Here is a 26,893-nt window from a genome sequence, read left to right on the forward strand (position 1 = left end):
TTCTGTTGGTTAAGCCACCCAGTCTGTGGCATTTATTATCGCAGTCCTAGCGAACCAATACAGGAGATAATACCACCTCCAGTTGAGAAGCAAAACAAGATTCTGTACATCTTCAAAACCCAGTTCACACTCATTTTGTCCAAAAGGCTTTAAATCCACAATCCTTATATCTAAGACTCCAGGAGCAGCATATGCTTGACAACTTAAAATTTTTTAAATCCTAAAAGTAACATGGTGGTACACTTCCCAAATATTACACAACAGCCCCCCTTGTCTAGGACAAGACCCTATAATCAAGCACATAAATGTTTCCCCCCACAAAACATAAAAACTGAACACTTGTAAGATTAAATGAAGACTATAAATTGATTAACATCACTTTAGGTCAGATTTTGTTGCCAAATGAATTCATATTAGATCAGGCTTCAACCATAATCAAACTACACAAACAAAATGCTTTGTTTTTCAGAATATATTGGATTTCTCCCCAGAAAATAGGCGATCATGAACTCAATCCATCTCTCTTACTAAACGAAATTCAGAACTTCCAGAGTTGAGAATTAAATGGGAGGTTCTTCTGGTGAAGAGGAGCAACCAATGAGCAACATAAACTTCCAGCTCTGAGGTTTTGCCTTCCCCACTGGATTCTCCTACTTTGGTTCCCAGCCCTGGGTGAGCACTTCTCTCCTTAAATCTCTGGCAAAGTCTGGACAAAGGCTTTCCTTTAGTTTCCCCTTTGAGAACTTCCAAAGAAAAACTATTAAATACCAAAGGGGAACAAATAGTTACTCTGACTCTACTCTGGGTAGCTAGCTCTCAGTGGCTAACAGGGCCCCCTAAATAACACGCATCCCAAGAGAAAAGAAGAAACAAGATACAAAGCCAGGTAACTAGTGATCTCCTAAGCCCACCACCTAGAGACATGCTCCTATCCATTTTGACCCTTCCATTTTCAAAACCAAGAGAAAGGTCCCTCTCTAGCCTACAACAAAGTTGTCATTACACATACACCCAAGCGCAAATATTTATTCAATAAATATTAAGTAACTGTTAGATTCTTCAACTCAACCAAATGCTTGGGGTGCAACCATGAATAAATACTAAATTTACTCTCATGGAACTTCTTAGAAACCTTTTCGCTCTGTATACCAAGAGCACACAGTGCTTACCTCTGCTATGGTGCTTACCACACTGCATTTTACCTGTTAAATGCCAACCTCCCTACTAAACTTTGAATTTGCTACAGGTAAGAAGCCATGTCCTCTCTAGTTCTCAAGTTCATAATGCTTGTCCTATATTAGAGATCCAGATAAACATTGATTGGATTAATGAGCAAATGAACAGGGATGATAGAGAACTTGGTCACTAAATGTTTTTAATTATCTAAAAGGCAATCCTTTTTTCTTTATTCCCAGAGCTGGGCCTTTACTAACTTTTGGCTAATTACCACAACAGTCTGATAACTGGTCTCTGTGCCCACAAAAATTCACACTCCATGTTGCTACCAAAGAGAGCTTTCTAAAGCAGAAATTGGATCATTTCACTGCCCTTTGACAAAGATCAAACTCCTCTGAATCACGAGTATGACCCTGCACAATCCAGCCCAAGCTGGGTTTTTTTTGTTTGCTTTTTTGTTTTTTCCACTCTCTTTGCACTTTCTACTATGCAACATTTACCTATTACCCAAGACTGCTCCATGTTCCTAAAATACACCTGCCCTTTCATCTCTGTGTCTCTCCCCATGTTGTTGTTCCTTTTTTCTTTTTTAATGCTTAATTACCGCTCCTCTTTCCCACCTCTGTTCCTATCTCCAAACACCTCCCCATGAGAAAAAACCCACTGTTCATTGTTCAGCACCCAGCTCAAATATCATTTCTTATATGGAGCATCTCCAACTCTTCAGGCAAACTCATTCTCTTGCCCTGAAACCAAGCAATATAGTCAAGGAAGGTTCTATGAAGGGATCACTTCCTTCCTTACACATAACATATACTTGGTAGAGGTCATTTCTGGCCCCAAACTCAAAACTGGGAAATGTACTCCTCTGTGTGTAAGGAAATCCTGCTAAAATGCTAATATATAAAAGATATATCACAAGCGAAGGCTAACCCAGTAATCAGTTAATTGTTATCAGGGATTAGTTAATAACCAGCTGAGCAATAGAAAGCAACAAGTGTCCAGGAAGGAGTACTCAAGAGAGGAAGAAGGGGCCACATACTAAGAGAGGTAGAAAGAAATATAAAACAAACTTTCCCTGTTTTGCTATTTGTCTCAGATCAACACTGAAGCATGTAATGGGTTGGCCAAAAGGTTCGTTTGAGTTTTTCCATCTTACAGAAAATCCCAAACGAACCTTTTGGTCAACCCAATAGTAGCAGAGACCCTGATCATTCAGTCATTTAGGAAAAATTTAGTACCAGGCACTGTGAAATGTTCCTTTGGAGCCATATATGATTAAGACACAGTCACTATCCTCAAACAGATTACAATCGAGTAAATAATTGAATTCACAAGAATTACAAGCCTGTCGTCCTACCCAGGGCCAGACGTTTTCTACCAAGTGAAAAATGAAGGAAATATATTCCTTGGACTTTTGGACTCCTTGGAGGTTTCTAAGACTTCAAACATTACTAACTTTCTCCATTAAACAGAATAAATATGGGAGGCAATGAAGCAGTAAGAAGCTGCCCATAAATATTCTCAATCCTAGTCATGAAATATGTCCTAACTCTTAACACATATAACAAGTCAAATGCAATTCAAGGAATGAGATGCAAAGCAGTTTAATTTGGTCTGTCACTCTACTCTCTTTTCTGTACTGTATTTCCTAAAGGGCTGGGCCTAAAGTCTCATGAATTACTAACACAGGAGCTTCAGAAGAGAATTTGGATATGAAAAAGGAGAGAGAACTCTATGAAAAAATTACAGAACCACACTTGCAACATATTTAATGAAAAATAATGGTACCACCCTTCTAACTTATTTGGTCAAAAGGAATCAAACAATCTAACAGATTCTGAAAAACATTCATAAAGTGGTTTAGCCCTCTCAGTCTGTAATGCAGTAGTCAAAAATCTAAAATGTATCAGACATATGGGGATGGATGGTTTAGGGGTTACAAAAAGCACACAGCCCATGGACTTACAAATTATTTGATAAAATAAAGTATGCCTATGAGGAGAAGTAACTAAAATATGACAGAATCAGATAAAGATTAATGATATGAATGGCAAAGAAATGAAAGTATGGGGTAGTATTAAAACAAATCTTTATTTATTGAGAAGCTCTATGTGTCAAGTAGTGTACAACACTTGAGTCTCATAATAACCATACAAAGTGACTACACTAGAACTCTTCTTATCTGACAAGATCAGGATAGACAGAAAACTCTGGTTGAAGCAAGTAATATTTATACCTTTATATCTTATTTTAAGCTAAAATATATAAATGAGCATCCATTCACTAATCTTTTGATATAGAGTCAAAGCTTTTTCATTGACTGTTGATTTGATGACTAGAGTTCCTATCTTTCTTACAAAAATGACAAAGTCCATAATCTACAATTACTAGTTTTAATCCCTTTAAGATACGTGCCAAAGGTTGAGAATCATTTCTTTTATGATTTGAATATCCAATTGTTCCATCACTTTTTATTGAAAAGCCTTTTTCTCCTTGAATTATTCTGGCATCTTTAATGAAAATCAACTGAACATATAAGTATATGGTCCATTTAAGAACCCTATTCTATTCCATTGATCTATATATCCATCCTTATGCCAACACCACACTTTCTTTATTACTGTAATGTATTAGTAAGTTTTGAAATCAAGAAGTCTAAATCTTCCAACCTTGTCCTTTTACAGAATTTTACTGGCTATTCTAGGTCCTTTGCAATTCCAATTTTCCATAAGCTTTTTTTATAATAACTTGTCAATTTATACCAAAAAATTCCCTGGAAATTCAATAAGAGATTTAGATGAATCTAAAGATTAGGGTGAAAAAATCTGAATCTTAAAAGAAATATTAAGCCTTTTGATCACAGTCTATCTTTCCATTTACTTAAGTCTTCAACTACTTTCAGTAATGCTTCACAGTATTCAATGTAGAAGTCTTATCAATGTTTTGTTACATTTTCTATAAATATTTCACATTTTTAATACTATTATAAATAGTATTTTATTGAAATTTCTTAAATTTCCAATTCTTCTTTGATAATACATAAAAATACAGTTGATTCTTACATATTTTGAATCCTATAACCTTGCTAAATTCACTTGTTCTAGTGATTTTATTCCTATTCCTTGGAATTTTCTAAGATCATGCCATGATACTTTCATCTCTCCCTTTCTCATTTGCATAGTTTTTCTTTTTCTTGACTTTTTCAATATGTCACAAGACTTAGTATAATGCTAAGTAGAGCAGTAAGAGCAAACATTCTTGCCTTACTTCTAATCTTAAGATAAAAGATTCATTCTTCCACTGTGAAGCACAATGCTAATTGTAGGTTTTTCACAATCTGTCTATCAGGTTGAGGAAGTTTCCTTCTATACTCAGTTTGTTGAGAGTTTTTATCAGAGATGAGAGTTGAATTTTTCCAAAATGTTTTTCTGCATCTATTAAGATGGTCATATGATTTTTCTCTTCTTTTTCTGTCAATACAGTAAATTACATTAATTTTCACATTTTACACTATCATAGCATTCCTGAGAGAAACACTTCTTGGATATCATGTATTATCCTTTTTATTTCTTGCTATATTTCCACTTTCTATTATTTTGTTGAAAATATTTGCTTCTGTGTTCATGAGGAATATTAATATATATAATATTTTTATAATATCTCATTTTAAGTACCAAAGGTAATAAGTGAATTTGCTCAGTTGTGTCCAACTCTTTGCAACCCCAAGGACTGAAGCCTACCAGGCTCCTCTGTCCATGGAGTTTTCCAGGCAAGAGTACTGGAGTGGGTAGTCATTTCCTTCTCCAGGGGATCTTCCCGACCCAGGGATCAAACCTGGGTCTCCCGGGTCTATCAAAGGTAATACTGGTGTTTAAATGTTCCTTCCTTTTCTATTTCCTAGAAGAGTTTGTGTAGAATTTATATTATTCTTCCCTCAAATAATTCAGTGCAATTCAACAGTGAAGACACTTGGATCCAGCATTATCTTTATGAGAGGATTTACCTAGGAATTCTACTTTTTTGATAGATATAGAGTTACTTAGGTTACCTTCTCTTCTAGAGTGAATTTTGGCAGTTTTATACATTTCAAGGAATTCACTCACTTATCTAAGTTGTCAAATTTACTAGCATAAAATTGGTTATGATACTCCTTTAATATTTTTAAATTTCTGCAGGATCTATAGTGGTGGCCCTGTTTCATGACTGACATTGACAATTATATTTAATCTCTTTAGTTCTCAGTCAGTCTTGCTAGAGGCTTATCAATTTTATTGATCTTTTTGAAGATACACTTTTTGGATTACCTTGTTTTTTTTCTTTCATTTATCTATTTTCTATTTCATTGATATCCCCTCTTATTTTATTATTTCATTTCTTCTGTTTATTATGGATTTATATTGATCTTATTTTCCTCGATTCTTAAGCTGAAATCTTAATTGATTGAAGACCTTGCTTCTTTTCTAATATAAGCATTTAATTCTATAAATTTCCCTTTAACCACTTCATTAGCATATGGCACAAATTTTAATGTGTTGTTTTTCATTTTAATTCAGTTCAAAGTATTTCCTAATTACCCTTGTGATTTCTTTTGGACCCATTTATTTTTAGAAGTTTATTGCTTAATTTTCAAAATTTGAGTATTTTCCAGCTACAGTTCTGTTTAATTCTAATGTGGTCACATAATACATCCTGTAAGACTTTAATCAGTTTAAGTTTATTGATATTTGTTTCATGGCCCAGAATATTATCTGTCTTGATGTTAGATAAGTACTAGAAAAGAATGTATATTCTCCCATTGTTGAATAAAGTGTTCTACAAAAGTCAATCAGGTCAAGACGATGGACAATTCTCTCCAAGTCATCTATATACTTAATATGTTTTGGCATACTTGTTTTGTAATGAATGAAAGAGAAGTGCTGAAACCTCAAACTACTAATGTATTTTTGTTTATTTCTCTTCACCAATAGTGTTCCATCAGTGGTCATTTCATGTATTTTTAAATGATTAGATGCACACACATTTAAGATTGTTACATCTTCTTGGGGAAAAAAGGAGACTTTTTCATCATGAAATGTCTCTTTTTATGCCTGGTAATACTCTTAATATTTCTTGCCCTGAATTCTTTTTTATCTGACATTAATACAGCCTAATCAGATTTCTTTTGATTAGCATTTGTATAGTATATTTTGTTTCATCTTTTTTTTAACTTACCTATGTCTTTATATCTAAAGAGGGTTTCTTAATACAGCTCTCAGTTTTTCTCCAATCTGACAATGTATGTCTTTTAATGAAGTATTGAGGCCATTTTCATTTAGCATTATTAATAATGTTTGGGTCTCTATTTACCATTTTGCTCTTTGCTTCCTACTTTTTACATCTATTCTTTGTTCCTTTATTCTGTTTTCTGCCTTTTCTTGGACTGTCATTGTTTTGGATTTTGGGTTTCTCTAGGATTTGCAATATTCATCTTTAAACTATGTTACTCTTTCTTCAAATAATATTATACCACTATTCACACAATATAAGAATTATCCATTTTCTTCCTCACCATATTCATATTTTCCTTTATATTCTTGAACATATTTATAATAGCTCTTTTATTTATCAGTATCCTTTATTTATGCTTTGAATATCTTTGTTATTTCTGCCTCTAAAGTTTTGTTGGAGTCTTCTTCCTGTTTACAGGTCATATTTTTCTGGTGTGTGTGTGTGTGTGTGTGTGTGTTAAATTTTAAAATTCCTTTAAAAAAAGGTGAGTTTTTTCTGGCAGAGTTACTTACAGGTTAGTTTGTTCCTTTTGATGGCATTCTAGAATAACCCTTATTTTAAGAATTTAACCCCACTTCTAAGACATGGTCCTTCTGAGATCTCTATTGAATTCAGTAGTCTTTCCACTCTGGCTTAAAGGAACTAGAAAGGTCCCTAGCCCTACATGAGTCATGAGATTGTTCTTCTTACGACTCCGTGATAATTGTTATTTCCTCAGAAATTGCTCTTTTCCAACCTTACGGAGTTTCTCTTGAAATATGCAGATTGATATTTGGACAAAGACTCAAGAGGAACCCTATGCATATTTCTGGAACTCTTTCTCATTTTAGGTGTTCAATCCCACAAAAATCCTTCCCAGCCTCCTGAAAGCATGATTTCTGTTTCCTTACCTCAGTGAGACTGCTGAACTCACTCAGGTCAACATTCCCTGTGTCTCAGACATGGAATTATCTCCAGGTAAACAGCCTAGGATAACCTGACTTCACTTTTCCCAGGAAGATGGGTCCTATGCTGCTTATTTTCTAAGGTTTAAATTTAGTCATTTTCTTTTTTCCTTTCAATTCTCTAGTTCTTCATGGGGGGAGGTGCTAATTCTAGATTGTCTTACCCCTTCATGGCTGAGAGTTGAAGTCTCATACTTTTCATTTTTTATATTAAAGTGCTGTTAAATTATATCATATTGTCTCTGCTAAGAAACCTTCAATAGCTTCATATGGCAAGTGGAATTAAATCCAAAGTCTTTACTATGGTCTCTAAGGAGGCACATGATCTAGTGCCTGTCTTTTTTTTTTTTTTCTGACTTCAACGCCTACCCGTCATCCTCTGCTTATTCCATTTCAGCCATATTTGCCTTCCTTATTCTCTGTAATTCCTCATCAGAGCCTTTACCTTGCTGCTAACTCTTACTAGGGTGTGTCTACCATAGATTTCACATAGGTGACCTCTTGTCATTCAATTCCAGTCCAAACTTTACCTCCTTGGGGACTTATGTGATGGTCCAGGGGCCAAGAATATTCTGCACTCCCAAAGCAGGAGGCCCAGGTTTGGTCCCTGGTTGGGGAACTAGATCCCACATGTCACAACTAAGAGTTTTCATGTTGCAACTGAAAGATTCTGTATGCCACAACTAAACAGATCCTGTGTGCTGCAACTAAGACCCAGAACTATCAAAGAAATAAATTTTTAAAAACTAAATATTCAAACTTTACCTCCTCAGTATTTTCACTGGGTACTCAATCTAAGCTAGCGACTCTCCTAGTCACTTTGCATTAAAAGATTCCATTGTATTTCCTTTATAAAACTCACCATTAACTGAAATTATCTTGTTTATTGATGTATTATCTGAGTACCCCCAAGATTAGGACATGTAAACTCCATGAGACCTGAGACAAGTCTCTTCATTCCTGAATATCCATCACCTACAAGAATACCTGCCTATACTGGGTATTCAATAAGTATATGTTAAATAAATGCTATCATTCCCTTTTAATTAGAATTTAGAACACGGATAACAGACTGTGGTCTAGAATGAAGAGAAAACACAGTGAGGAACTGAGCCCTCAGAGATGCTGACACCCTTTCTCTCCAATTGCTCTTTCAACACACCCACTCCCGCTTCATTATCTGCAGCCCTGGCCTAACGGATAAATTTGAGACCTAAGAATGATGCAGATTTCACTGGATCCTGGTTGAATGTTTGAGATTTATCTTTATCCAAATTAAAATTAGAATCCTCTGGGATGCCAGTCTCTAAGAGGGAGATGTAGGAGGCAGTAGAACGCCAGCCATGGTGAGTCCACCTGTCAGGTTTCAATAGCCTTTCTCTTTGTGTCTCAGATGAGGCTATTCCTGAATTCAGGGCAGGAAAGGAGGGCTTCCTTTACAGAAGCTGCTGCCCCATGCTTACATGAAGGCGTCCTTGTGATGCCAGGGCTCTGTCTCAAAGAAAAGGGCCACCTCAAAGAAAGTGTCCTCCTCCTCTTTCCAAGATGTGTGAGGAGGTACAGGCATGGAGAAGGGGTGCAGAATGCTGGCGGGAGAGGGGCGGCAGCAGGGAATGAGACAGGAGAGCGTGTGTGGAGGTTCTGATCAAAGAACTCAGAGCACCCAAGACCCACCCACTCCCTGGCAGGCACAGATGGTGAGTCTGCTACTCTGTGATCAGAAAATGGTTGAGGTCTGTCAACAAGCCCAAGTCCTTTAAGACACCCACACAAAACACACTCGACAAAAGCAAGGAACCTTACAGAAGACATTATGTTATAGAAAGTAAGGGACTACAGCCCAGGAAGAGGCCAAACCAGGGCAGGACCAAGTTAGTCAGCTCATTCTTATGCCGGGGTTATGACCCAATTCTATTATTTTTATGACTTGAATTATAACTCATTGCAGACTAAGATAAGAAAACTATAAGTCTTGCAAAAACTGAAACAAATCAGGTTAACTTACTCAGGCTTCTACCTGAGGAGGACATGGTTTTGATATAAGACTTCCAGCTTTATGATCCTATACAGACAAACCCAAAGAGTGTGTCTTTCATTTCTTAATGAAAAAGGAATTTGTAGAGAAATTACAGAGAATATAATTGGAGAAAAAGACAAATACTGTCATCTTCTCTGGAACAAACACTAGCATTAGTTTATAACACACCTTATCAAAGGAATAAAGAAAAAATTAAAATATATAACACATATTATATATATATACTTATATATATACACACACACACACACATATACACCCAGGTTAAGAAACTAAGCTATAGGACAATATAAGCTATATAGATAGATCTAAAAACCCTACCAGGGCAGGCAGGTAGTGTTCATAAACAAACATGGAATTCAGGAAAATTTAGCAAATTTCCTAGGACCTGTTTCTTTTTCATAAATGTATATCCTTATTGCAAGGGTATTATTATACCTAGTATTGTGGAAAATTGGGGAATTATAAAGAACATACAGAAGAACATTGAAACCATGTCTATTATCTTCATTCGGTAATCATAACATTGTTTTTGGTGTCTTTTTCTCATTGCTCATAGCATCACAGTGTATTCATTTTTACAAACACGTCCTCCTCCTAAGGTCAATTTCCACCACAGCAAAACACACACACACATCATCTTCCACAGAATACACTCCACCACACCACTACCAGGAAGAACTTTCAGCATGCAACCCGTCCTCAGTGGATGGAATCTCCTAGACTGCATTGTCTGTCTCTCTTATTTACACTCCATCCCCTGCACATCACAGTAAATACTGTGTCCTGAACACAATAGGGAATCAATAAGTATTTGTCGACTAATTATTACAACTTTCTTTGTTCATGTATTTATCGAATATAACATTTTACCATTTCATTAATTTTTTGTCTTCATTAATGCAATTTTTAATGGTTGTTTATCCTCCATACCATAATTTAAGTAGCCATCACTGAACATGTAAAATGTTTCAAATCACTATGATAAATAATGCTTTGATAACCATCTTTCAGATAAATATTTTTTGCATTGTCATAGGGTCATTTTCTGTAAGTTCAGCAGCTGTAATGTGTACACATATTTTTGAGGCATTAATTTTCAAACTGTCTTCCTGAAAGGTCATTCTGGTTTATATTTTTACCATGAATTTATGAGAGTGTCTATTTCCCTATACTCTCACCAAAACTAAGTATTTTAATGAAGAAAAAATTGTCACTTTGATGGCTAAAATATAGTATCTCATTACAGCCTGAATTTGAATTTCTTGATATCAGTGAAATTGAGCTTCCTGTGTTCTTCGGCAAAGTTTCAAAACCATGTTACTTACCAAAGAGATAAAGTCAAGTCTCCACCTTTTACCATCCTAATCTTCTGTTATTTCCCCCTCATCTAACTGACAGAAAAGCCAAAATGGATATTCGCGGTTCCTCCCCAGCCGGCTGTGCTCTGTGGCCTTACTCTTCCTCTGTCTGATTTCCATCCTCCTCACCATCTCCACTTACAGGAAGCCCACCCTTCCTTCAAGCCCTTCTCCAAAAACAATACAGTACATCCCCTACATACGAATGAGTTCCTAATGAGAACATGGGCGTAAGTCCAATTTGTTGGTAAGTCCAACACAGCTTAGGTTCCCAACAAACACAATCAGTCATATAGTACTGTACTGTAATAGGTTTGAAATACCTTCCACACAAATAATACATATAAAACAAACATAAAAAATAAAGAAAATATTTTTAATCTTACAGTACAGTACCTTGAAAAGTACAGTGGCACAGTACAATGACTGGCATGATGGTTATTATTAAAGTTGGAGTTATTACTGGGCTTGCATGCTTCTTGAAAACAGTGCCTGGCATGGCATTTGGCACTTGGAATCCCTGGTGATTCAGATGGTGAAGAATCCACCTGGAATGCTGGTAACCCATATTTGATCCCTGAGTTGGGAAGAAACCTGGAGAAGGGAATGGCTACTCACTCCAGTATTCTTGCCTGGAGGATCCCATGGACAGAGGAGCCTGGTGGGCTATAGTCCACGGGGTCTCACAGAGTCAAAAACAACTGAGTGACTAACACACTTTCTTTTACACATGGTATTAAAAACAATTATCTCTTGAATTGAAAGTAGACAGGTGCCGTGGATCTGTGTTGACCCAGGAACATACCATAAATCTGACCTTGGAATACGGCTGACCACTAAGATATTCTACAATTTTTAACCATTCAGAGGGTTGTAGGCATTTGAATGTAAGAATCGTTAGGCCCCCTGTCTGGGCCTGGTCTTTATAAGGGGATTAACACACTAGAGCCTGCCTTAGGACAGCCACTGTGGGCTTCAGAACACTCTTCCTTTCTGTCCTCAGAACCTTGGCCTTTTTCTAATTACTCTATGATTTTTTTTTTTTTTTTTACAGATTAGGAAATGAGGTCCCAGGGGATAAGGGGCTGGTCCACAGCATCACAGCTTATGATGAAAAAGAGGTGTTAAGTCCTTCCTACAGCCCCATGGTTCCTCCTCCATGAAACTCACAGGGGAAAGAAAGAAAGCTGATGGCCATTCTAGTGATGCTTCCTGAATGTGATCAAAATTCTGTGAGCTGAAGGCTCGCTACTTTTTGCTTATGTCCACTGCCTACAGACAAAGGCAAGAAAAAAGAGCAAGATGAAAACACAGTTCTTCTATCTGACAATGTCTCAAATGAGAAGATGCCCTTCCAGAGGAAGCTCCATCAGCAGCTTTAGGTCAAGTTCCAGACGCACATCAAAATGCCAAGTCATGTTTCTTTTAGGCTCACCATGAAGAGCATCATCTTTTGACCTGAGTGACCGACAGAGTGCACGATTTCCCTGCCCCTAGCACCCTCACATTAGGCACCCCTGACTCCGCCTGGGTTCCCATCTCGTCACCCCATCAGCTGGAAGACCTTCACCCTGGGACAGCTCCCGCTGTTTATCCGGCTAATTCGCGGTGTTCTCCCTTCACCGCCTTCACAGGTTAAAGAGTGGTCATGTTTCACGAGGACTCTGCATCTTCTAAAAGTGATCTTCAGAGAGGGAGGGGGAGGTTTGAACTAAATCTGAGAATTCTGTGCCTTTTTTCCCCCAAAGATTTTAGAGATGGCTACTTCATAGCTAAGGGTACAGAAGCCAGGATCACTTCCTCCCAAACAATCACCAGCTAAGCTTGTAAATATCAACCTCTGTTACACATTAGAATCACCTGGAAGGCTTTCAAAAATGACATTTGGGTGCACCCCAAAACAATGACATCAGAGCCTGAGGGTGGGACAGGCCTGCATAATAATGCAGGCACTTGTATTTCTTTTCTTTTTTTTTTTTTAATTTTTTTAACTCTCCAGGTGATTCCCAAGTACAGTGGAGTTTGGGCACCTTTGTTCCAAGCATGGACCAAAGGAACCTTCTCTAATTGACATTTATGTGCCAAGGGCAGAGCACCAGCAATGGAAATGAGGAAAAGGAGAGTTAAATCTGTGACCTGTTCCTTATTCTCTCTCCCCATTTTCATCACAGGCTGTAATTCAAGTGACTCAAAGAGATTCTACCATCTACAGACCAAAAATAATCCTGAAGGAAAGGAATACCTCCCCCTGCCCGTTTTTTAAAGTACTGGCCAACTTCTGTCCATACTCTCAGATTATTGGGCTTTCTTGATTTGAAGCTCATATTTTCCCAGGATCCTAAAATGGGTCATAAGGGAAGAGAAAAGATGCATGCATGCTCATTTATCCAGAATCCTGGTTATCTTGTGAACATCCCCCAAAGTGATTACGTGCTTAGCGAGACGTTTCTGAGAATGAATACTTAACATCTCAGCTTCAGCTGTCTTTACCTTACTGTCTCACATTCACAGAAGCCTTGATGTAAAACAGAAACTTATTTGCTATGAGCTCAGCCCAGAGAGAACAGGAGCCAAGCAGGAGTGAACCCAGCAGAAAGGACTGTGTGAAGGCCAGTGGAATGACCGGAACAGACACAATGCCTCGTGCAATGGGATGAAGGGATGGGGAGTTAGGGGTAGGGATGAATCTCAGGAAAATGCCCCCTTAAGCTGGGGACCTAGCTGGTCCTGGGGACACGTACTTAAATTAGCATTCTGGGGGAAAAAGAGAGGGAAGGATTTAAAGACGCAAAGGAGTTGTGTGAGAGAGAAAACATACCACGTTAAAAAAAAAAAAAGGCAGAAAGATATGTCCTAATTTGGAGAAACAGGCCACATTGCCATGGCAACTCTGAATCTCCAAGAGGCAGCCAGGCATATCTTTAAACAGCGTGTTAAATAGTTCAGCTATGAAGAAGAGAGAGAAGAGTGTAGGGGGTCTGAGAGAGAAGAAAGGTCTGGAGTCGCTGTGGGCCAAAGGGCCATGCCACCCAGGGCCCAGCTGTTCTTCAAGGGAGGTTTACTAAGTGAAGCCTCAGGTTCTGAGAAGGATCTGGGACTTGGGCAGGTTGGGGGTTGTATTTGCCTAGAGTTAATCTGTATCTTGGGCTTCCCAGGTGGCACTGTGGTAAAGAACCCACCTGCTACTGCAGGAGACATAAGAGACCCAGGTTCAATCCCTGGGTCAGGAAGATGCCCTGGAGAAGGGCATGGCAACCCCCTCCAGTATTCTTGCCTGAAGAATCCCATGAACAGAGGAGCCTGATGGGCAATGGTCCATTTGATCACAAAATAGTCAGACACGACCTTATGCACACAACCTGTATCTTAAGGAAGATTCTCTTGAAGGCATAAAGATATTAACTCAGTATTTTAATCTCTTCCATGTGAACTGCTGCCCAACACTGAAGCTGCCCTCTGGGCTAGGACCCCAAGGGGACTGTGGTCTTGTGCCAAAAGAGAAGGGAATCCAGCAGCCCTAAGGACTGGGGAGAACCATACCTGTAACTGATCCACGGCGCACAGGTCAGGAATTGTGGCCTAAGGGAAGGAAAACTGTTTATTAAAAAAAAAAAGGTTTAATCCACCCGGAAACCATGTCTAAATGAAGTGATGCCATGTGTGGTTCTCTGGGATCAAGCCAGTGATGACAGGAATTCAGGAAAAGTTTACTGAGTGGCTCTGAACCTTTTGAAAATATGAGTAAGAATATAAAATTGTTCTCCCATCTGGAATGTTAATTGCTTGAATTATGCACATAATGTTCGGCATTTATTTTACCTTGCAACTAATTCTCAATCATCTTCAGCTGTCTTTGTCTTCCACATTACTTTGTATCCTTTCCTCTTAGAATGGCCCTCGCCTGGTCCCTTCTGACCCTGCCCACCTGCCCTTCCGCACTTCTCTGTCAGGGCCTCAGATTGCCCCTCCATGGAACAGAAGAACAAAGCAGCTCCAGGGGATGACCAAGGGGGGTGGGGGTGGCGGGGAAAGGTGTCCCAGGCCACCCAATGGGGAGTAACAACAAGAATAGTAAAAGCAGAAGTATATTGTTTCCCCAGGCCTGGTCTCCCTTTCTTCTCGCTCATCTGCTTACATCACATCATTTTCCCCGTAGATTTCTTCTTGGCACATGAAGCTGAAACTTCCACTTGCTCTGCTGTGAGCTCTCAGAAAGTGCCCTGTTCCGTGAACATCCACACAGCCCAAGGGGGCTCCCATCTAGCTCTGTGTGGCCATGCCTCCAGGTAGAGACCTCAGGCCCCCGAGAGGCCTCATGAGATCCCAAGCCAAAGAAAACCAGGCCTTACCCCTCCATCAACACCCTCTCCCTCGCCCGCACCCTCCACTTATACTGTATCTTCCACCTCCTCTTTACTTCCTCTGCACAAACTCAAACCACAGTCCCCCTGAGTCCTAAATGTCTTCACAATGTCTGTACAACAATCTCCAACTCCTAGGATTGCTAGGGGAACGGAATAAGGTATCTGTGTAAGAGTGAAGCCCATGCAGACTAAAGTGAGAAGGGGTCCCCAAGTGTGTGTGTGTGTGTGTGTGTATGCCAAGAACCACAAGGCACTTCCTTCTCTGTCGACTCTACAAGGTATTATGATTCTAATTTAAAATGAGAGCCTGAGGTTCTAAGAGGTTATATAACTCCCTGTGTTCAAAGAGCTAGGAGTGGGCAGACCCCAATTTTGACTTTCACAGTCACTGCACTTGACTGCCACCCTACTCTCAATGGTGGCTCAGGGTTTCTGCACAGAAGGGCTTGGGGCTGGTGGTTGAGCTGGAAGGTAGCGCTTCAGGTGTTGGCCAACACTGTAATTCATAGCATTGCTGCTGCTGCTAAGTCGCTTCAGTCGTGTCTGACTCTGTACGACCCCATAGATGGCAGGCTCCCCCGTCCCTGGGATTCTCCAGGCAAGAACACTGGAGTGGGTTGCCATTTCCTTCTCCAATGCATGAAAGTGGAAAATGAAAGTGAAGTCGTTCAGTCGTGTCCAACTCTTAGCGACCCCATGGACTGCAGCCCACCAGGCTCCTCCGTCCATGGGATTTTCCAGGCAAGAGTACTGGAGTAGGGTGCCATTGCCTTCTCCGAATTCATAGCACAGTCAGCACTTATTATTATGTGGGTTTATTTGGGGTAACTCAGGGTGAGGCGGTATAGCTGATGGAAGTCTGGGAAGGTATCTCCCCCATCCACCCCCACCTCCTACCCACTACCTCTCTCGGTGTTGCCCCAAGCACACTGTCCTTCTGATAAATGCAAATCAATATCTGTTTAATAGGAAATGCCATGTCATGGATTCTTTGGTAGCAATTGTGCTTTTATTTTCCCAACTGGAGCTCCATGAATTACCAAAGGGTTTAAAGATTCAGGAAGGAGATACAAGAGGAAACGTGAAGCCATTTGTTTTTATAAAATTTAGACGAGCAAAAGGCTGCCTATTAGAGAGGTGAGATTAGGAAAGAATGAGATAGATGGCAAATGGGAAAAAGGAGAGAGGAAATTGTTAAGTGTTTAATAAACTCACCACTTAAAATCCCACTTAGGACAATGCCTGGAACACAGCCAGACGTGACCCAAAATGCTCCGTTCCCCACCCTTCAAAGCCCCTGCTATTTCCCTGGATGCCTCACTCTCTAAGGCAAAAACTCCTAGTCTAACTCAGTTCATTTGATCCACAGAAACTCCCATGTCTGTGTACCCCAGTCCCCTAGAACTCAAAGACTCTAGCACTGTTTTTCTTGCCAATCTCTTATTCTCTCTGACCTTCCTGTTTCTCTCTCCATTCCTCTTGCGAATTAACCCGCATTTGAAAACAACTGAATTATCTTTGTATTGTTTCATCACCAGACGTTTCATCTGGCGACAACACTGTCAACCCTCTGGCCTCTACCTCATGTAAGGTCCGAGTCTGCCTCTCCTCCCTCTCACCCGTTCCCTCTCCTGGCACCTATTCAAGGACTAATAGAGTCAAACCACTCATTCAACCTGTAGTCAGTGATGATCAGGTGTGACACACGAGGATTTCTAACATGGCCTCAGAGCTGTTTAACAGGCAAGATGTGGGCAGGGGGAGTGGTTACAAAAACCAGACGTTTTGCTCAAGAGATACATATATTTCAGGGTTGTCGTACAGAGGGAACTGGCAGCTTTCTCTTGGCTCCCCGCTGATGCAAGATGGCATAAAACCAGTCTCCCCACTTCAAAGTTATTCCAGGCACTCACTAACCCTCTTTGATAACCTGACTGACTCACTCACTTGGAAGCACGCCCCTGGGGAGCTCACCGAATCTGCAATCACTGAGCAAGGCCCCCAGCACCTGAGCTGCTTTTTGATCACCCCTTGCACCCATCCACTCGGCCAACATGTGGCAGAAAAGGTGCGACCAAGGACCCTTGTAACATGTGATGATGGCACTTGGCGGTCAAGTCAGCCCTGATGCTATGAAGCCCACGCGTGCAAAAAGGTGAATGAGTCTACGAGGACCAGCAAAGAATCCAGTGGTTTCCACAGTAGGCTGGTGGGCTGCTTTCCCCTCGTTTACAATTAATTATGTGTATGACGTCACATACACAGCCACAGAAGAGCAGAGTTTGAATAAAGGCTAAGAAGTGACAGAGTGAGGGGGACAGAGCCCAGGAGCTGCTTTATCACGGTTTATTTACACAGAGGAGAGGTTGTGGTGAGAACTTTTCCTGGATGAGGGAAATTTAAAAGTGGTGAAATGTAACCACACATACAATCACCGTGGTGAAAACCCCCCAATTCTTCTCAATTCCTTCTAACCGGACTAACAATTACACCTAATGCTTGTAGAGTGCTTATAGCTTAATAAAGCATTCTTATGTGTATCATCTCATTTTTAATTGTTACATCATCCAATGTCATTTCATGGACAAAGAAACTTTGGCTCAAAGAGCTTCAGTAATCTGCCCAAGGTCACGCAGCCAGCAAGAAGCAGAGCCAAGTGGAAGACCCACGTGTCGAACAAAGGTCTGGTGACTACACGCCACAAATTTATGCCCCTGTCGCCCCAGTCCTGGGAGGAACAAGGACAGGCACAAGAAAAGCCCAAGATCCAAGAATAATGTGCTCACGAAAAGCCACCCAACAACATCAATTAGCTATTGAAAATGCAGTTTCTTTAGCGAGTAATAACCAGGTCAAAGCTTTGATTTTATTGAATGGACCAGTATAGCTCATTCAATGAACATAAAGCATCTCCATAATAGAAAATCTGCCTATGTGTGTATTTATATAGGAATCATGGAATATTTTTACATTTGAGAATCTTTCCGAATAAAATGTACCGTTTTCTCCCCTACCTCGCCAGAGAAAGTTCATCCTGTAATGAAGGACCAAACCACTCATAACTCAAATGGTGAGCTGTGTTCCCATCCTCTCTAGGAGGACATTATGTATGCCACCATGGTGCGTGACAGCACACTGCTCTATTTCATCCTGTGCCTCTCAGTTCTGCCCCGGTGCACCCCTCCATATCACTGGAGCCAGCTCTGCTCCCCCGGAACTTGTTTATTGGGTAAGAATCCAGGCATTCTAGAAACATACAGCTGGAAAGGACCTCAAGGTCATCTCGCTGGAAAGGAAACACAGCAGAATGAGACCGGCAAAGAGATTCCAATGCTGAGAAAAGTGCCTTGGACACTTACTCGGCATTAGGAAGTGGCAATGAATGAATGTGTCAGTGCGGGGATATCTTGCAATTTGGAGCCAAGATGCCTGGTTTAACTCCTGGCTGCGCCTCTTACCTGATGTGCAGCCTTGACAACCACTTGAAATCTCTTTGGCCTCAGTTTTCATTTATATAAAATGGGGGTAATATCTACCTCACAGGATTATAGTGAAACCAAGATACCAGTAAGATTATAGAGTAAATAACATAAGGGTGTTGTTCAGTCAGTAAGTCAAGTCTGACTCTTTGCAATCCCCTGCACTGGGGCTCCTCTGTCCAGGGTTTCTCTAGGCAAGAATGGAGTGGGTTGCCATTTCTTCTCCAGGGGATCTTCCCAACCCAGGGGCCAAACCCAAGTCTCCTGCACTGGCAGGTGGATTCATTTCCACTGAGCCACCAGGGAAGCCCAAATAACACAAGTAAACAATAAAATCAGATTTGGTAAAATATATTTTGAGCTGAACAGGTACTCAACAAAGTACCTTTTCAGTTCAAGTTATATCCCTTTTCTAACTAGGTCCAAAAGCACTGAGTATTTCTTTGTTGATTTAATTTTAAAATAATACTACATGACTGATTTTTATCTCTGATGTGCTACATCTTCTGGTTTTTTTTTTCTTTCCACTCTGATCCTTCAATTGTTTACCCTGTCATTTTTAACACATTTATAAAGAGTAAATGTATGAATCTCTTCTTCAGCTTGATTCTCTAGGGGCCAGAAGCAAGAAGTAAAGGCAACTCATCCTTCACTACAGGGATGACATAATACCCTTATCCATGTGTAATCATAGTTTTCTTCTTTTAATGAATAGGTACGGAGCAGTATGAGATAACCGTACATCAGTGAGCTTATATATTGGTAACTCAAAGCAAAGGAACATACTATTTTTCTTAGCTTAAATAGCCTGAAAGTGAAAGTGTTAGTCGGGTCCAACTCTGTGCGACCCCATGGACTATAGCCTGCCATGGACAGGCTCCTTTGTCCATGGAATTCTATAGGCAAGAGTACTGAAATGGGTTGCCAACTCTTCTTCAGAAGATCTTCCTGAGCCGGAGATCAAACCCAGGTCTCCTGCATTGCAGGTGGATTCTTTACCATCTGAACTGCTAGGGAAGCCCTTGTTGTAGGTAAACATAGAATTACTGTTGGGTTTTTTGGACACTGAAGTCAACGTGGTGGGCCCCAGGGGATACAATTTTTCTCTTATGGATAAGGAAACTGAAACCAATGAATGAAGTGACCTGTCCAAGGTCACTCAGCTGGCCAGGACAGAGCCAGGACACCTACCCAGGACGTGGGACTCTCAGATGAGCCCCCACCTTCCTCGACACAATTGTGAGATAACCTTCCCACCAGAAAGTTGTGCCTAGATTTTATTATTTTCTCAGATTATTGATGAATATGTCACACAGGGCAGAAATAAAAGCCTCGCTAAAGTTGAGACAGAGTACATCGATCACTCCCCCCCAGGGTGCGAGCCTCATCAGTCAGTCACTGAAGGAGATTATGATATACCCCGGAGAATCTCGGTGCAACACTCTTTATTAAGCGATGTGATTTCTGGCAGAGAAACAGGATATGAGTGAAGCCCCTAACCTGTCAGGCTCTAGACCAACAGTTCAGGGGACGCATCTGGATCTGCTGCTCTTAGAAGTAATTTCCTTGGTAACGCCGCCTCTAGCAATAATATCTACACCAGTGCTTCCCAAACACTAGTCCATGGATCAATGACAGTCCATGATAAAGTTATCATTGGTGCCCAGAGAAATGAGAAAAAGAAGAACAATGCAGTGCGTGTTGATACAGCTAAATGTATTCACTTTAAAGGACTCTCCTTTATTCTGAGATCATGTAGATCCTAGTGTTGTTTTTAGTATGTATCCAAGGCCTTTCTTTTAAAAAATAATTTGGTATAGTTTGCAAAATGTATCTTTAATTGGGAAAATGAAAACTCACCATGCTCTATCATGCCACCACTGCCATCATGATTACAACAAAATTAGAATCTGTGGATCAGGAAACCAGGAATCTCACCTCTTAGCAGCAGGCAGCACAGGCTGTGTGTCAGGAAGCACTAAAGTCTCCCCTGAGGCTGGGGCACTCCCAGCAGAAGTGAGGCCCGTTCAGAAGACTTCCCCGGGCATCATAAAACTATGGGCTTCCCAGGTGGCATGGCATTAAAGAATCCATCTGCCAGTGCAGCAGAGGCAAGAGACAGTTTCGTTCCCTGGGTTGGAACGATCCCCTGGAGAAGGAAATGGCAACCCACTCCAGTATTCTTGCCTGGAAAATCCCATGGACGGAGGGGTCTGGCGGGCTACCTTCCATGAGGTGGCAGAGACTGGGACATGGCTGAGTGATTGAGCGCACATAAAACCATAGTCCAGCACAACACGCACCACTCAATATCTTCTGAATTCAGTTACGTAGGTTTTTCACTGTGTTACATTTGGGATTTTAGTTTTAATTTCTTTGCTTTCATTTTTCATATCCGACCAACACTGGTAGGTAATGACCTACCCAAGCACCAACATGGTTATCAGCAGCTCTTACAGGCACCATTTTTCTGAGCAAGCCTTCAAAGTACTCACAGTGACCATGCCGGGTCTTTGTAGCTCGTGGCTACAAACTTCTCATGCTGACCTCTCAGATTTTAGTTTCTCAAATTAGGTCTTCTTCATCTAATTTCCAAACCATTTTCTCCTTTAGTGAGGTGTTATGCAGGTTACTATGGATTAAAATTCTATTTTTGTCCATCTATTTCTCTAACCTCACTGTGGTGCTCCCAGTGATAAGCACCAGATCTAACACATAATGAATACTCAATTATATTTACTGGATGAATAAATAATTAATCCTAGACCATGTTCCAAGAAGCTAATCATACTACCATTCAATGAAATTATCAAAATGTTGATATTTTTTGTGAAAATAGACCTGAAAGAAAGCTAACATCTACAGTTCATTCTAGAAATAGGTTGAAGTGAGGTCCAGGGAAGTGATGAGTTTTCACCTGCAAAAATAGTTAAGATAATTATAATGAGATAACACAGATAAAGTTTTGTACACAGCAAGGATTCCAAAAATCTTCTTCCTTTTCCAAGCCCTTTTCTTATTGTAGGAAAGCCAGGGTGATTTCTTTTTTCTTTTTTAGAAAAATCTGCTTTGTTGTAGTCACAACACTGCTTTTCAAAAAAACTGTAGTATCAACACCGGGCCAAGGAAAAACACCTTGAAAACACCCCAATTGTTATGTTCTCCAGAATACACACGCGCGCACACAGACACACTCTTCCAAAATTTTGGTTGACATCGTATAAGTGATTTTGTTTTGTTTTGGCTGCACAGCATGTGGGATCTTCATTTCCTCATGCAGGATCAAACTTGCTCATCCTGCATTGGAATTATAGAACTTTTTTTTTTTTTAAATACAGAACAAAGTTACATGTAGTCCCACTATATATTACAATTATTTTTTAAGTAGATAAATCAAGGTGTGTAATTGGAGTTTCAATGTCAAACTCTCGAAAATTAAAAGAATGAATATATGAAAAAGTAGAAGGACACAGTAGACCTGAAAAGCACTATGAATCAATTCAACATAATTAAGATTTACAGAATTTACACGCAACAGTAGGGTACAAATTCTATTCACATTCCTATAGATTATAAACTAGGAGACACTGGAACACATCCAGGGACATAAAACAAGGTGCAAAAATTTCATGGTCTAAAGGTATTAAAATCCTGCAGAGACTGTTCTCTTATCACTATGGAACCATGTTACAAATCAATATTAAACATATTTGAAAATAATCACATATTTTCAAGTACAACGTGACATTTACCAAGAGAGATTTTTGACTTAGCCACTGAAAGTCTTAATAAACTTAGAAGACTGAAAAAACACAGCAGTTGATTGCAGAGAAGAAAGCTTAAATGAGAAATTAATATCAAAGTACAGAGTCTCAACAACTGGAGCACCAGGGAAGTCCCTTCGTTGATATCACATCGTTAATTATCATAAATATAATATCTCCCAGACACCTGTGTCCACATCAAATACTTCTAAGGGCCGTTCACACTTGACCCAGTTTTTAAATTTTTCCAATTTTTTGTGGATGATCAAATCAAAAGCTTCTTCAAAGTAAAAATTAAATGTACCTTTTTTCTTTTAAAACATTTGCACATTCAGGCTTTCATGGTATATTAAGGCAGTGTAACAGGACTTTTAGGAGCACTGGGAAAGCTTCTGAAAAGTGAGTGCTATTTAAGATCACCTGTAGCTGATAAATATTAAATAGCCAGAAGTCATTGATGAGGGCTAGAAGCACCAACAACCCGAGTCACACAAGATTATTATGTCTATTTTTGAAAAAGGCAGTTTTTAAATAATTGGTAAAAGTTGCAGATCTCGCAAGATCCTAGCATTTTCTGGGTCCGACTCAACTAAGATTTTTATCATTTGTTTGCAACAAATCACCAAATCTCTCTGAGATGTGTCATGTCATATTGGCATGCACACTTCTTTCTGCTTGTGCCCGTGTATTCTATTTACACTACCTACTGTAAAATAGTGCTTAATATCCATGTTAAAGCCAATGTTATCAAAATATATTTCAGCCTACATTCAACAGCTCTGGAGTAGGCCAAAACCTAGTACATTTTCTCCTCATTATCACCTCAGTACGAGTCCCTTGCCAGGATCTGGCTAGGAGGCTTACATCTGACAAAGCTTAATGAAGTGTTAATGAAGGGAAAATGTCCCCACCATACTGAGCTTTGTTCAGTACAGGTTTAAGTGTACCCTGGTAAAAAGCTCTACCAGTGGCTTCCTTTTTCCCCCAAGAGAGGACAGATAAAGTGAGAGGTTGTACTCCTGGCTTTGCTACCTTTTGCTTGAATGATGCTGTCCGTTGTTCAGGAATGTTGAGGTTTAACCCTTGGCCTTATTTTAAAATTCCTTTGTATGGGCTTTACCCATGATCTCCCCATCCTCAATACGGCCTGACCTTTCTGATATGTCCATACAGATTTAACATATCATGGCTTGTTTTTCTCCCCTCCAAATAACTTCTTGATCTTCTCTAATTCCACCTGAGTTCTTCATTCGACTAAAATCTCATCAGCCAAGGTCTACCAAGAATTCCTGTGGCTCCCTGCTCTGGATTCTGTGTGACTCCCGATGGTACCACCTGACCCCACACTCAACACCCTTCAGTGTGGTTTATTTACCTGGCTCTCTCCTCTCACAGGCAGTAGCTTAGATTCCAGTCCTGGAGCCTATACTTTTTCCATCTCTGATGTATCATTAACTTCCTGGATTCTTTGTTTCCATGTCTGGGAGAAGGGAGATGATGCTTACGGTTACCTGCATTCTTCAGAGAGACAAGGTAAAGCTGCATTTCCCATCTTGTAGGACTGTTGTATCAAATTAAGACAAAGTACATAAACTGTCTTTGAAAAGTGCAGAATATCATAAAATGTAAGATTTGGTTATAGTCTAACCACACATACTAAGGAGTTGCTTTCTCATCTCTCTCCCACACTCTTTCTTTCTGGAGGCTTCTCTGCCCTTCTGGGAGGAATCCCCCTTTGCAGACGAATGTCCATGCATACTTGAGTCCTGCTTTCCTAGTCATCTCAGTGAGAAGAATGGTTCAAAATGAAAAGTAAGAGGGATAATCCCAAGGCACCATTTTTGGAGAAAATGTGTTTTTTCTTACCTGTCACCTGTAAGTAGTTGGAAGATACCTGCTTCTTTGATCATTGAAGAGTCTCACCGAGATGGAATTTACTTTATCCAAACCTACTTTCTATCTGTATACCTTGATTATCATAAATTCATACAACCCCCAATATATAGGTCTTTTGTGTGCATGCATGCCTGCGTGTATGCTAAGTCGTTTCAGTTGTGTCTGACCTGTGTGACTCCATGGACGGTAGCCCACCGGGCTTTTCTGTCCAAGGGATTCTCCAGGCAAGAATACTGGAGTGGGTTACAGGTCTTTTACCATAGTTCAAAAATTCATTCAATATTTACTTTTATCAATATCTGACAGATTTGTTAAAAAAAATACTTTTAATCAATTATCTCAGACAACATTCAGTGCACAAAATGGTAAAAAAGAAAAGAAGTTTTCCTCTCATCCTAATTTCAATTTGCCCTTGTCCTTCACCTCTAGTCAGGAAACAGGAGAGACTGCAATTCATTACGTCACATTATCTGCTGGAGCGTGAACTAGTAAACAGGATTAGTGATTTGTGGATGCAAAAGTCCTACCAGAGACTGACCTGGTAATCTGGAAAATCAGGCCAACTCCAGGAGACAACTGAGGTGTGGCCTCAGGCAAGTCACTTAATCTTCCTTGGTCTCAGTTTCCTCTACTGTGAAATAAGGGCAGTGCTCTTGTCTCTGAGATTGCTTCCAGGCCAACTGGTCTCTCACACAGGATGCAAGATAACATGTGCACCCAGACTTCTGCAGAAGGGTGGGGACTAGGATGGGGTAAAGATGAAGACAGAGAGCTTCTGTTCAGAAATTCTCTCTCCCTTCTTCACTGAGTGAAGGGAGCTGCAACCTTCTCTTTATAACCCCCTGTATTTTTAACCTCAATAACCTTTATAACTTCAATAACCTTTTAACCCTCAAAATCTATCAGAGGATGCAGCTAGAAAACTCATAGTCTGACCACATTTCCATATTTACCACTGTCCCTCACTGCCTTTGTTTACTTTTATCTCCTCACGCTGACTTCTTTTTTGTGGCTTCCCTGTAATTGCCTATTTCTCCTTCATTCAACATCTGCTTCTCTTGGACATCCTATCAGAAACTTTTAGAATGAATTATCTGCCTGGCCTTTGTAGCTCATTGCTGTGAACTTTTCATGAGTGCCTCCTAAATCTTGGTTGATCAAATTTGGTCTTCCTCCTCTAATGTCTGTGCCATTTTCTCCTTTAGGGAGCATTCTGCGCGTTATAAATCCCCATCCCTCCATCTTGCAGATGAAAAAAACTAAAACTAAGAGAGATCAAGGGATATGACCAAACAGCTGTGGCTGGTTATGAAGGAAGGTTGAGAACCAGGTCTCCTGACTCTGTAGTTCAGTCTAAGCTTCCCACAGTAACCCCAGCTACCACTAAGTGAATATTTCTATCCAACCCCATGGAGCAGCTGAAGGAGGACACAATCTTCCCCCAAAAATGAGCAGAAGTCTTCCATCAACTCCATGGCTTCTATGATTCAAAGTGGTTTCTAAAAAAATTTAGCCCCTCAATTCAGATATTAGTGATACGTATCTTTTATAGTCCAAGCTGGGTATAACTGCCTATTTTTTTTTTTTCAGTTCTTTGACAAACATGATTAGGTCTGCCATAGACTTCTTTTTGTCTGCATCGGGTCTTCATTGCTGTGCAGGCTTTCATCTAGTTGTGGTGAGTGGGGGCTCCTCTCTAGTCGTGGTGCACCGGCTTCTCATTGCCGAGGCTCCTTTTGTTCCGGAGAAGAGGCTCTAGGGTTGGAGGGCTTCAGTCGTTGCAGCACGTGGGCTCAGCAGTTACCATCTCAGGCCCTAGGGCACAGGCTCAATAGCTGTGGTCCACAGGCTTAGTTGTTCTACAGCATGTGGGATCTTCTCAGATCAGGGATCGAACCCATGTCTCCTGCACGGGCAGATGGATTCTTTACCACTGAACCACCTATAGACTCCTTATAGCTGCATCTCCATCTCAAAGCCACTCAAACCAACCCTTTTTCCTCATTAAAAAAAGTGCCAGCTGATATGTTCCACTCCACCATCATCCAGCCCAGGATCTATGTGGAAAAGGTAATTAAATCAGTTCTGTAATTATTCTCTCCTGCTTATAAGTAATTAAGGGTTGTACGTTCTGCCAGAAGCCACAAAGGGCCTAGGAAGAGTGAATGACAGGGGGAAATGGATCAGGACACGTGCCTTGGAAAGGAAGTGAAAATTCAGAGACGGGCTGATGGAGAGACAGCAAGAAGCTAGGATGAGGGACAGGCTAAGAGTCAGGAAAATGGAAAGAGAAGCCCAAAACAGGGAGAAGAGAAAAGAAGAGGAGGGGAGAGAAAAAGCAGACTTTCTAGAGACTTTGGTTTAAAAAAATAAAAAAAGGACAGTTAAGGAGGGAAACAGCGTGATTGAACCCTAGTAACAAAAGAGACAGGGGAAGGTGCGCAGGCAGAGGGAGGCTGCCGGAGGCCCAGTGTGTGCTTTTGTCATCACGACCCTCGTCTCACTGCTAAGGAAACTGAGGCACAGAGAAGCTAAGCAACCAGGCTAAGGTCACAGAGAGCCAGAATCTGAGTCCAGGGCTGTCTGGGCCTGAATTCTGC

At 40.3% G+C, this 26,893-nt stretch overlaps 1 protein-coding gene across 2 annotated transcripts in view; it reads right to left on the reverse strand.

Moving 5' to 3' along the window:
- The window catches only part of GRIN2B (glutamate ionotropic receptor NMDA type subunit 2B), a 483,052-nt gene that overhangs the window by 294,445 nt on the left and 161,714 nt on the right, over positions 1 to 26,893 (reverse strand). The window lies entirely within an intron of this gene.

The sequence above is a fragment of the Odocoileus virginianus genome, chromosome 23 (genome assembly GCF_023699985.2).
Source record: "Odocoileus virginianus isolate 20LAN1187 ecotype Illinois chromosome 23, Ovbor_1.2, whole genome shotgun sequence".
Taxonomy (NCBI): domain Eukaryota; kingdom Metazoa; phylum Chordata; class Mammalia; order Artiodactyla; family Cervidae; genus Odocoileus; species Odocoileus virginianus.